Source organism: Pinus tabuliformis, chromosome 5_2 (genome assembly GCF_031772625.1).
Source record: "Pinus tabuliformis cultivar Carrire ecotype Pingquan chromosome 5_2, CPIR1, whole genome shotgun sequence".
NCBI classification, from domain to species: Eukaryota; Viridiplantae; Streptophyta; class Pinopsida; order Pinales; family Pinaceae; genus Pinus; species Pinus tabuliformis.
The window spans coordinates 804,687,728-804,701,968 of record NC_142306.1 but is presented as its reverse complement, the minus strand read 5'-3'; positions in this window follow the sequence as shown (position 1 = coordinate 804,701,968).

Below are 14,241 nucleotides of genomic sequence, written 5' to 3'. Positions count from 1 at the left end.
CCACAAATGGTGTAAATGACATAGTCTTTGTAAGGTGGGTGTATCTCCTCCCATTCTTTTGGATCTTTTCCTCAAATCATTGTTTTCCAGTTATTGCAAAATATGTCATTGAACCATCATGCCCCAAAATGAAGAATATGCCATATCCAAATATCAATAATTTGAGCTCATATGGTACCTCTACTCTGTCATACCATATGCTCCTCGCTTACAATATTTCACCCAAGACAAACTCGGGGAATCTAATTTTGTTGATGACTTGATTGGGAATGTCACCAAATTTCAACCTAGGGACCCTCCCCCATATCAAGGGAATACATATGGTCAACCTCCATCATTTTCCCACTTTATTGGTACATCTATAGTGCCAACACCATCTCGGCTAAGTATTATGCCAATCTCCCTACACCTTCTCCCATCTCCTCCATGTAAGGGAATCAATACCCATCACGGACATCAGATGACACATCTACTTTCTGACCTACCTACATAAATCCCCCATAGGGAAATCCATAATTTCCCTTTCTAGGTGCTCCATAAAATAACATTGCACCTCAACAGAAGGCAAGTGTTAATTTTATCCAACCTTCTTTTCCTCAGAAGTAGCAATGATTTGAACAACTCAATACTGCAAATCCACCCAACGAAAATAAGAAGCGAGGAAAAAACAAACTAAAAGGGAACTATGGATAAGGGGGAAATCAATAAAACCAACAACCAAATGTGTAGGCTAGGGAAAATCCCCCCAGTTGAAACCAAAATCCAAATCAGGGTGCCAACAATCTGCAAAAGCAAAATAAGAATAGTGGTATTGTTGTAGATTTAATCCAAAAATATAAGATAATGCAAATATACCCAGAAACAATAAGATAGAAATAGATAGAAATGCTTCTTTATTGATATCAAGACCTTTAAGGTAGGGCAACACCATACATTCACTCCTTAAGGAAGGAGAACACTCCACAAGCCATATGCCTGTTCATACAATATTCCTTCACTATCTTCCATGTGGAGTCTCTAGCCTCTATATAGGCCTCATACATACAATACCATGGATCATTACCATGGTTCCCTCATACCATCAAACTAATACCATGGGCCCATTACATTATTATTAACTACTTGTGGTCCCTTACATGACATGGGTTAACCACCTTATTTATTACTATGGCCCATCCCATTATTACATTATTACCTTGGGTACCTCCTTTGGTACCCCATATTATCCCCCCTAGGTATATAACACTCCACCCCCCTTAGCATGTTTCGTCCCCGAAACATGGGAAGAACACAAATAATAAGATCTACTCAAAAGAGTAGTCCACTGGTACCATGCACGTGCATCTAGCCATCCAAGAGAAAGGTGAACCCTCGATCTCGCTGGTGCCTTGCTCGCTTGAGATGGAAGTTGACCATGGCAGCTCTTCTGTGTTGATGTGTAGTAGGTGTATCTTCGCTCCTCGCTATCCGTCATACGGGGTTGTTGTCCTTGTGGCTAATTGGTTGCCATATTATTGGTTGTTTTCTTGCGGGGTGATGTGGGTGATGATATGTTGAAGTTTTAACCCACGGTGTCTTTTTCTTTAATTCACCCTGCTGTGGTGCCTGTTGTGGTGTCTTCTTTTCCAATATGACTTCAACCACTGAGCCCTCCTCTGATGTATCAGCACCTGTAACCTTTTCTGCTTCCGCCTCTGTTTGTGTTTGATTGTCTATCATCATTGGCTCATCATCTAATATGTCAGACCCTGGAACATCTTTTGCTTCAGCCTCCTTGCACTCTACCTGTTTATTAATGGAAATATCCTGTAATGTAATTTTCTTCTTTTTATACCAGAGCTTCAGGAATTTCTTCTGTACATTAATATTGATAGTACCCACTGATTCCATCCAAGGGTATCCCAAAACAACATCCCTATCATCCATCTCTGAAGTATAAAAATCACCATGCAACACATACTTATCCATAGAAAGCTTCAAATCCTTATAAATTTGAACAACCTCATCATCAACCTGTGTATTTTCAATTTGTTTTGCTGGAACTTGCAATTTTTTTGCCAAATTAACATTGATGAAATTATGCTTGCAACTAGGATTTATAGAAACAATGATCTTCTCTTTCTGAATCAATCCATGAACCTGCAATAAGGAGACACCTGTAGCAAATAACCCCTTATGTGTCTCATTCTCCTTTTTTCTAGCCCGAGACCATTTGTCCAAAAAGAGTTTTTCAAATTCTGCATCTGAAAGTTTGGTCAACTGCTTGTGGTCAAGTGATAACCACCATTTTTCAGCCTCATCTCTCATATTAAGCTTCATTAGAATCTTCCAATGTGTCCCATGTATGTACTTGTATCTCTGTATGAATTCTTCAATAGTAGGACCATTATCTTTCCCTGTAAAATATAGCATCTCCATGAAGAGGGTTTGAGAAAAATTCACTTACTTGGCGAAAATTTGAAATTGTCACAGTTTCGTCAATATTGCTCAGAATCCCTATTATGACCTATTTTCAGAAATGGAACAATCATTCTGCATCTGCCCATGTGTTAGAAATCCTGATCCAGGCACTAGAATTTCAGATCTGCGCTGCAACTCTCCCGCCGTCACCAAAATTTCTGCAAAAAGAGCTGATTTTAAATCAGCGATATCTCCCTCATCCGGACTTTGATTCGACTGATTTTTTTTTGAATTTGGTTATTTTTCACAAAGAATCCAGATCTACAATTAGATTGTTCAGATCGTGCACCAGGACGTCCAGATCTGCGCCGCAAACTCACTGCCCTGAAATTTTTTCTGCAACCCCACTGATTTTTAGATCAGCGATATCTCCTTCATCCGGACTCCGATTCAACCGATTGTTTTTTTGAATTCGGCTATTTTTTCACAAATAATATAGATCTGCAATTATATTTTGCAGATATTGCACCAAAATATACAGATCTGATCTGCAAACTCGCCGCCCCCGAAATCCTGCCAAAAAATAAAAAAAAATCTCCACTTTTGTGCCCAAGAAAGTGCTTTGATACCACTTGTTATAGATATAACACAGAAATATTATAGATCTGATATGAAAATATAGCTCTGATACCACTTTTTGTAGCTCCGATACCACTTGTTATAGATCTAACGCAGAAATATTATAGATCTGATATGAAAATATAGCTCTGATACCACTTGTTATAACTCTGATACCACTTGTTATAGCTTCGATACCACTTGTTATATATTTGATCCAAAAATATAAGATAATGCAAATATACCCAGAAACAATAAGATAGAAATAGATAGAAATGCTTCTTTATTGATATCAAGACCCTTAAGGTAGGGCAACACCATACATTCACTCCTTAAGGAAGGAGAACACTCCACAAGCCATATGCCTGTTCATACAATATTCCTTCACTATCTTCCATGTGGAGTCTCTAGCATCTATATAAGCCTCATACATACAATACCATGGATCATTACCATGGTTCCCTCATACCATCAAACTAATACCATGGTCCCATTACATTATTATTAACTAGTTGTGGTCCCTTACATGACATGGGTTAACCACCTTATTTATTACTATGGCCCATCCCATTATTACATTATTACCTTGGGTACCTCCTTTGGTACCCCATATTATCCCCCCTAGGTATATAACAGGTATTTTGACTAACCCCACTTGTGCAATTTGTGGAGAATATGGGAACTATACCAACCATTGTCCTCAACTTCCAGAGTTGAAATGCATGAGAGAGGATAGGGGGAAGGGAGGTGCAAAAAATCCACAACCCATTGTCCAACAAAACCCATTCCCCCATCAAGGAACCATAGTTTCACAACATGAGGTTGGCCCTCCAACATACCAGAACCATACATGGGGAAGTTCAAATGGCACCACTAGTCATGAATCTTATATGCAGGTTTCAAATGTATTACTCCAAACATGCCATTGTGATTATGGAACCCCTTCGAAACCTAACCCTTCAGTAGCAAAAGTAATGCACACCAACACAACTATGCCCCCTTTTACAATCCCGCAACCTCCCATCTAACCCATTTCTAATATTTCAAAGGGTCATTATGACAAACAACACATAATTCCAAGGTGACATATAGCTATAGCATTATAGATGGTCTTGCATAGTCTCCATCTTCCATGTCATCTTTGGAGGTTCTTCAAACTTTTCCAACTCAACGGAAATCCCTCCCTTCCACATTAGGTATTATTGATCCTTCATATTCACAATTAATCACCTTCAACTTGGACAACACATAACCATGACTACCATTCTGTTATGAAACCAGCTCACAAAAAGATAGAAAAGATAGATCAATGACTTAAAAAGCAGCCTCTTCGAGGGGGCAACCTCCTTTACATTACATAATGAACAATTCTTGGATGATACAAATGACAAGACCTCCTTTCTATATATAAGAGTCTAAGGGGTCATAATATAATTAGAGCTGACATAACAATAATAACTTAAGGGCACAACAATAACAATAGTGGGCTTCTATGGGGCGTAATAATAACAATATGGGGACTATATGGGAACAACAATATAATAAGTGTGTTGCACTAATAACAATAACGGGTTACACTACTACTATAGGGACTTGACATGCCCCTCTCCTTCAAAAAGTGTTGTCCTCAATGTTTGAGTAGTTTTGGATGCTTATGTATAAAATTATCGTCCTCCCATGTGGAAGCTTAGCTGGTAAGTTCTTCCACTTGATGAGATACCCTAAAATTGATCGCTTTCGTAGATGTCGGGTTCTTGTTTCCGTGACTTATTCAAGTTACAATATGATTTTTCCTTCCTCGTCAAGTTCCAACAATTAATTGTTGAACTAGGATGTTCTCACCTATAACCTTCTTTAAGCATGAAACATGGAAAATTGGATGCACTCGGGAAGATGCAGGAAGCTCCAATTTGTATGCCATAGTACCAATATTTTGTAACACCTTGTATGGACCATAATACTTTGGCGATAATATATTATCCTTCTTAGATTTCTTGAGGGACATTTTTTTTGTATGGTTGTAGTCATAGAAATATCCAGTCACCTACATCAAAGCTTCTTTCACTACGATGCTGATTTGCATGTTGTTTCATTCTATTCTGCGCCAAAGTGAAGTTATCCTTTAAGAGTTTGAGAACTTGTTGTTGATGCTCGACGTGATCCTCCAATGCTTTAACCTTAGAATTTTATTTTAAAGATGATGTGATGGACGATGGATGATATCCATAAAGTGCCATAAATGGGGTCATTTTTGCTATAGTATGGAAGGAGGTGTTATACCACCATTCAGCTAGAGGAAACCACTTGACCCATTGTGCCTGTTTACAATAATAAAATAAAATATTACAAAATTAATATATCTTTCCATATAAATATTATTAACTTAACCTAACTATAAACAATAACACAATCTTTTGTAAGTTGTAAAACTCCCACACGTGCATAGGTCGAATGAATAATTTGGCTAGTAGTAATAAAAAAATGGAAAAAATCGCAACATGCACGCAGGATATTGAAAAGGAATCTACACAAGAACTAAAGCATTACATGCATGCACACTAAACTGGCCACTCTCCAAATTTGTGGTGCCAGTGGTTTCCATCTATGAGTGACTTATCGCTATCGCACTTCTCTATTCAGTCACCATTAATCATAGAATGTTTGGTTGCCCCCGAAAGATTTTGAGATATATATAGTGAGATACGTAAATCTCAAAAGCTTTGGCAACAACCCAGTGTTCTTCCCCTATCGCTCGTCCTAAGGTTAGTTTGAATGATATTGTAGTTTTCCCATTAGATTCAGGATGATAAGATGAGCTATGAGCTAATTGAGTACCCAAATATTCCACCTCTTGTACTCCAAAGAAACAATTGAAGCTTTTTACATATAATTGTTTCTCCTCCAATAGTTTGAGCATCTTGTCAACATGTTGAACACGATCCTTCAAGAATTGATGTAGATCAGTATATTATAAAAAAATACTAACACAAATTTTAAGTAAGGGTTTGAAAACAGAATTCATCAAACCTTGAAATGTAGAAGGTGTATTGGTAATGCCAAAAGGCATGACCAAAAATTCATAATGACCCTCATGAGTTCTAAATGTTGTTGTTGGAATGTATTCAATCTTCATTCTGATTTGATGATATCCTAAACGAAGATCAAACTTGGTGAAGTAAATTGCTCCATGTAATTCATCCAATAATTCATCGTTGACAGGAATGGGAAATTTATCTTTCATAGTGAGCTTATTCAGCTCCCTATAATCTAGACACGTGCTATGATCCATCCTTACTGTGTACCAATACCACTAGAGTAGAGAAAGAACTTTGACTAGGTTGAATTATACTAACCTCTAGAATTTATGCAACCATAAGTTCAATTTCACTCTTTTGGGCATATGGATATCTGTAAGGTTTGATGTTTGGGGGAACACTTCCTGGGATAAAATGAATAACATGATCATGATCACGAATAGGTGGGAGGCCTTTGGGAGCATCAAATACCTTGGAATGATTGCCCATAATTTCTTGGAGATCTAGAGAAATAAATGATTTTGATGTGGGTACCTCTAGTGAACATAATTGTGTAATTTCGGCATGTTGTTCTTTCATTAGAAGCTTTGTCATCCTATTAGATTTGATTGTCTTTCCCAGTTTCCCTGCGATACCCCTTAATTCAACCTCCTTTCCTTCCCAAAAAAATTTCAAGAAAAGTTCTTGAAAATTAAAAGCTATCGTACCCAAAGATTGTAGCCATTGAACTCCTAGTACAACATCCACACCACCCATTGGAATGGAAAGCATTGGACTATTCAAGACATATTCTCCCATGGATAGCTTGATATTATGGCACTTTTTAGACAAATTTATGGTTCCCCCATTTGTAACAATTACTTAACACTCTGGTGCTGAATATAAGAACCAATTCAATTCCTTGGCTATCTTACAATGAATAAAGTTATGGGTATTACCCGAATCAATCAACACTGTTACCTTTTATTTCTTGATATGCCCTTCTATCTTAAGAGTTTGAGGAGTGGTAATTCTTGTCAATGAATTACAAGTTATGGTCAGATTCATTTCTTCTTTCTCTGGAATTAGTTCCTGGTGTACATCCTCTTCTTTTGACTTTTCTTGTTCATTTTCTTTCTCCTCTTCCCCATCTATATAAATTAATTTCTTCTTAGCACACTTATGACCTTTAGTGTATTTTCTATCACAATTGTAACAAATCCTTTTTTTTCTTTTTTCTTTTTTCTTCCAATTGTTGTGGTCTCAACCTTGTAGGAAGTGAAAGGCTATGAGCAACAACACTTCCACATTTATAATTATGAGTGGTAGGCTTTCTTGCTGCGATAATTTTGCTTTCCATTTTTCTTTCCAACCTATATGTCTTCTCCAATGAATTAGGTTCCCAAAGGTGAACCTCATGTTGAATGTTATCCTTTAAAGTCCCTATGAAGACATCAATACTCTGCTTCTCTAGAATATCATTTAACGTTATATTCAATTTTTGGAAGTCCTCAATGTGCTATGCCATTGAACCCTTTTGTTTGAGATTTATCAATTGGTTAAAGAAGGTGTTGCTCTGTGTATCCTCAAATTGTGCTATCATTTCCTCCGGGAAAATTTACCAGGTGACAAGTGGTTTACGAGAACAAATCTCTTTATACCATAAAAATTGATTCGGTTTTGAATATAAAGATGCAATATGTACCTTTTGCAACATTTTCACATCTTGTAGATCAAAATATTTCTCCATCTGTAGTATCCATGTTATGGGATCCTTGCCATCAAAATTCCTCATATCGATATTTGGAATATGGTGGGTCTTCAATCCAACGTTAGATTCTATTAAATCATGATTAACATTTATTTTTTTCTCATCATGAGTTTCCTCTACTACCTTTCGTCATTAGTAGGCCTTTCTTGTAGTAGCTTTGTCCCACCTTCCTTGAAACCTTCCATGTCTTTCTTTAAATATTCCATGCCTTTCTTCAAATCTGCTTCCCTGCCATTGATATTAGATTCCATGACACATATAAAACTATTTATCGTAGCTTCGATCACATTCTTCAAATCCTCCATCCAATTTTGCTTACTAGGTGTTTCTATTTTCTTGATTCGAGTCATTCTTTTTCTTGCTTTTAGTAGCTCGATCTTGAATCTGTTGTATATATGAAATTTTGGATCTCCAAGGTCTAAAATTGCAACCTGTAGTAGTGCTTTGTGTCCTCCTACCAATTCCACCAGTTGGATTGAAATTGTGTTCTCCAAGAAAGAGTATTCCCAATCTCCCAAGATGACCTGATTATATACCTTTCTAGTAGAGAGAACTTGTATGAAGTTCCACATGTCATTGTTTTGATCTTCAGACCGAAAAACAATACAAGAAGCATTAAAGTCTGTCATCTTTCTATAGCTTCTTATGAAATTTCAATCTGATTCTCAGAGAGAAAGGTATGACGATTTTCCCCAGGTCACCTGTTTGGGATGTAATTCGAGATCCTGCAAAAACCCTAAAATATAGTGACACAAGCGTTGAAATTCAAGTCCAATCTTCACCACGATTTTGGCTAAATGGGGTTTTAATTTCAGAGTTTGAACCATCATAGAAAACAAATTATAGTGAAAATTCCACGATGATCTGTTTGAGATGGAATTCTGGAGCTTGCAAAGGCTCTAACTTCCTCAGACCATATCTCTGAAATTAGAGTGAAACAAGATCTGAAATTTGGTCCCAAGGTTCAAAATGATTTATTCTCAAATGGGTTTTTGTTTTATCTTCTTAATTTTTTTTAGAAAAAACGTTATATGGAAAATTCCACGATGACCTGTTTGGAGCAGCAAAACCATAGAATGCAAAGCTCTAATACCAAATGTTATGAAACCAACTCACAAAAAGATAGAAAAGGTAGATAAACGACTTAAAAATCAGACTCTTTGAGGTGGAAACCTCCTTTATATTACACAGATGAACAATTCTTGGATGATACAAATGACAAGACCACCTTTATATATATAGGAGTCTAAGGGGTCATAATATAATCATAGCTGACATAACAAGAATAATGTAAGGGCACAAAAATAACGATAGTGTGCTTCTATGGGGCACAATAATAACAATATGGGGACTACATGGGCACAACAATATAATAAGTGGGTTGAACTAATAACAATAAGTGGTTACACTAATAGTATAGGGACCTAACACATCCTTAGTTGCATTCCAAATCCTAGTGACTATTCAAATGTTAATATTCACCAATGCATATCGATCAGGGGGCATCAACATACATTATGTCAAAATTAGTTTTGGATAAGATATGTTCCCTCAAACTCACTACTTCTTCCATTACTTTAAGGATATACGATGGCCACCCATTATCACTTGTAAGACTCTTTCAAAATGTCCTGGTGGAACTTTACAACAAGATAGTTCTCATTGATATTGAAATCCTTGTTTCCCCTATCGATTATAACATCCTATTTGCACGAAGTTACATGCACGAAATGAAGGCAGTTGCATCATCCACGTTTTTCTCCATGAGTTTCCCACATAACAAGAAAGTCTTCACTATAGATCAATTGACACACTAGAAAACAAGGACCTCATCCTCACATGACAATGTGTTACTCTTTTTAGGGTCACAAAAAGAATTGGTCCCCACCTTGAATGAGGCTTCCCAGGAATCTTTAAACACTCTTCCCTCCTTGGTAGATATATAGTGGACCCCTCTATGGTACCATCCACTTTCACTACTACTTTGTGTATAATAACCACATCATTTGGAAAACAACCTTAAGATAATAAAAAACCATAGGGATCCACTAATACTATGACAAGTGATACCCAATTCCTTCCGTATGTTGTCACTTATACTCATTTCTTATATCCCCCTCTGGTTTCATCTCACATGAACTAACGAAGACGTTTACCCTATCTAACAAGTTGTTGGCCTTACTCGTCTAGTATTTATCACCCGCCGCCACATTAACTATACCAGTGGATTATCATATTATGTCCACTAATCTTGGGGTCATTTCCCACATACTGGCCCACCAAAATTCATAGACACATCAAAGGGCACCTAAGGAAAGGACATGAGGAAATCCAAGAAGAAAGACCTTGCTATTACATCTTCTCCTAGGCTATCTCACCCATGTGCATTGTGTGATAGATCGAGACACCCTACTAATCAATATCCCTCATTGAAAGAACTGAAAGTCCTTCTTCAAGCCCCCCGAGCACCAGTTCCCTCCCCTCCATCCAAGGATAAAAAATACACCATGTCTCGTACTAAGGGATTACATACCAACAACCCTTATGTCATTTGTACATAGTATGGGCATTACACATGTCACTTCCCTAAACTCCCTCGACATCGAGATGCATTGATTGCACCCCATCTTGCTACCATGGCCACACCACCTATTCCTCCCACCTCAGATGTGGATGATTCACCTCTAACCATTAATTACATTTCTTTTGAGGATAGTTTCTGTTCACCTCACCCTTGTGTTATTTGCATTGAAATCACTCACCTCTCATCAACATGCCCATACCTGAGGATGTTTCAATAATTTCTCACTTTTCTAACACAATGCCCATCAAGTGTTGTATATGAGGATTATTTCCCCTTACGACATGCCAATTCCTTAAACATAGTCCCCATGGCACTGGCACAACCCTTGTATATCTCCCCCAACTCACCATCGATAACCATTAGGGATATACTTATGCCCCCTAGTGTTGATGACAAACAACATCATATCCACTTCATTTATTCTTTTGTAGGAACAATGATTAAATCCATATACTCAACATTCCATGGTGTTGAGATCACTTATCCCATTGTGAAGGTAGCACCATCCATGGTTGCATTGACTCAACTAGTGCGTACTTTGTCCACTAGCACCTGCATGTGCCAACCAATGTCTCATGAGCTAATGAAACATGTGTCCCCTTTTTCGAGCCCCTTCCATTCTGATGAAGATATCCTCGAAGCCACAACAGCACCATAGTTCCCATGTGTTATAGACATATTTGGGCACTGCAACCCCAATCACATATGTTGATAAATCAAGGGCTCTTAAACCCCTAAAAGTGTTGTTTCACACCCTAAAGGATCATGGTCAACTGATTACATCATTTCCCAGAAGTTCCACCTAAAAAACCACTCAAAACTGGCCAAAACTGGACCGTCCAGACTGCTCCATGCTTAGGGTGCGATGCATACTGGCTGCTACACTAGCCAGGTGCGATGCATACTGAAAGAGCCTTCTATGGGGTGCGATGGGCGAGAGTAGACAAATGGCAAATAAAGTTTGCTAAATGGAAACCCAGAGAATCTTCTATAAACTTCTCATATGACACTTGCCTCTCTAAATTCACCCAAAGATGAGTAAGAGATCATGAAATCTCCAAGTGGAACCAAGAACTATCAGTGAAATGACACTAAATAAAAACCCAGAAGCTGATTCATCCCTTTGCAAATATCTATAAATGGATCCCTCATCTGAGAGATCTAGAAGCTGGAATTTTGTAATTTGTAAGGAAGTGTTGTTGGTGTCTCTTTGAGACATTGTATTTTTGGGTGATCTTGCTTTTCATGAGGTGAAGAGGGCTTTCATGCTGGGAGGATGATGCTGGATCAGACAGCTGGGTTTTACCTCTTCTACTATCAATAAAGTTATTTGAGTTTTCCTCCATATACTTGTGTATTTGTTAATCTTGCTATTTGTGAATGCAATTGTATGGTTAATGTATTTTTGATTCTAAATTATTTATGGTATTATAGATCTCTATGCTTTGATGGTATTTTGTTGCTCTGCCTCTACAGGTGTTCTCTAAAGTGGGACAAGTAAGAAAGGAGTGGCAAGCTCTATCAAGGGAGAGAGGAAACAAGCAAGGAGCCAAGCGAAAGATTTAGGTTGGTGCTCTCTGCTTCTCTCTTATCTATCATACATAAAGGAAATCGCAAGTTACTTTGATTGCTTGTTTCTAAGATAGCTACCTGTCTTAGTGGGACTAGCAGATCGAAAATACACTAGTTTTCCTGGAAACAAAATGGCGAATTTGCTGGGGAACGAATAGTTTGTTTTTGTTGTTGTTGTTTTTTGCTTTATAAACTATAGACAGAGCCTGAAGTTAAGCCAGCTAGCCTTCGAAATACTTTTGCTATGCAACTGAAAAGTAGATCAATGCTACTTAAGTCAATCTCCGGGTTGGTTTACGAACTGAACATCTGACTTGCTAACATCCTAAATGCCCTTGTGGTAGCTCAATAACCTCATAAGATCATACCCCTATACTTTTTGTTTACTGTCCATCATAGCTCAGCCTAAATCAGTGAACTTAGTTGCAAATTTTGAGCAAAAACCAAGCTCAATTTCATTCCATGGTCCATCACACTGTCTGTAACTGGCAACCTAGATGCATCGCGCCTCCCATGTGTTGCAGGTGAGATGCATCCCTGTTTCCCTTAAGGACAGGTGTGATGACTGAATGATACTGTTTCCTTCTCTAGAATTTGGTTTTTTCTTGTTTATTTTCAGCTCTATTCAGTAGTTTTGCTGCTTATGATCAGTATATCATTGTTGAATCCTTCTTCCTTTACATTATTCAGCCTCCATTGATCAGGAATTGTGAATTTTTTTATGTGTTTTTCATAATTTATAGTCCTCCTTTGCAAAGAGTAGCTTAATCGAATTGTCGTATTTTGATTCAAAAGTGTTGTAACTGTTGTTTTGAGTCAAGAAGAAGAGTGTCATAAAGTATTCCTCTTCTAGATAGTTGATTGTACTTTTGTCATTGTATTTAATTCGAATTGTCAATATTTCAAGTGTCGAAAGCAGTTTTCCTTTCGAAATCGAAAGTTTCGTTTCAGTCTTCCTTTCATTTTGAAAATAAATTGTTGAAGTTTTGCTTTGAAGAAAATAGTTCAGATCTGTACTTAGTTTTCCTTTTTGGCATTCTCACATTAAGGAAGCGGAAAAATAAATACATGCATGTGCATTTGAATTGAGACTGCATGCGGAAAATGATTTAGGAAAAGTGCATTTAGTGTGTACTCTCTGCTCTCTGTCGAAAGAATCGTACTCTTCTTTCCTTAGTAGCTAGGATTTTCATTGATAAAATAAAACAAACGACTATTTATCATTTTTAGATTTCATATTTAGGGATTTTACATCTACATCATGCGGTGAACCTTGAAGGCAAACTTCTAAAAAAAAGCAACTCTAAAATAAACCTCAATGAACATAAAAATGCTTTGGAACCTAACCCACAACATCTAGAAGTCTAGGCTAGAGACTTATTCTGGCATCATAAAACTTGGTAACTATCATTTTCATCGAAGTTTGGGTGATTCCTTCTCTTTGATACGACAAGTGCCAGTATGGACTTGTGCTCCCCGTACCGTCGAGTATATATTGGGATACCACAATAGGCTCATATCCTTTATCCTTAGGAAGCCGTGTCTACTACCCTATCGATCGTAATGCACTGAACACATCATTCGGGAAGATTGACTGTCGTACATAAAATCCTTGGTAATTTCTCTTTAATTTACCACCAAGGTGTATATTGCAGTTTTGCGATTGGTTTGGTAATCCCTCCGTCTAAATTCAAAGAGTAGTCACTTTCGTTCCTTTTCGACTCCTTAAAAGAAAAGGTCCATCTGAGCACTTGTCACTTCAGGCTCATTAAAAATTGAAGGCGACCAGAGTCACCTTTAGCTTCTTATCAAATCTTAAAAATTGTAAAAGCAAGTTGTGTCAAAGCGTCATAAAATCTATTTAATTCAGAATAACGTCCCTGTTCCTTTGTTGATCTTAGGTTGAGGTAATGGAGTCCACCAATCAATGATTTCCCCTTTGGGGGAATCCTAGTCCTTTCTCTTCTTGGGGAGATATTGGTGCTCCATATATGGTCACATTGTCCCTTCCGGGAATCACAATTGGCCTGCTAGTATGGCTATTCTCAACCTTTGTCGTTCAAAACATCGTAATTGCTCAGCAATCGAATCAGCAACCAGATGATACTAAAGTTGTCCCTTCATCTTCTACTTAGTTTGTTTCTCCCTCTCCTTCTTCCTCTTCGCTTGGTGAAACTAGTGATACTAAAAACCAAGTAACTGACAAGAAGAAGAAAGGGAAGGAGAAGGAGAAGAAGAAGAAGAAGTCAGTCAAGCAAGGGGGCAACCATGCATCATCTGGC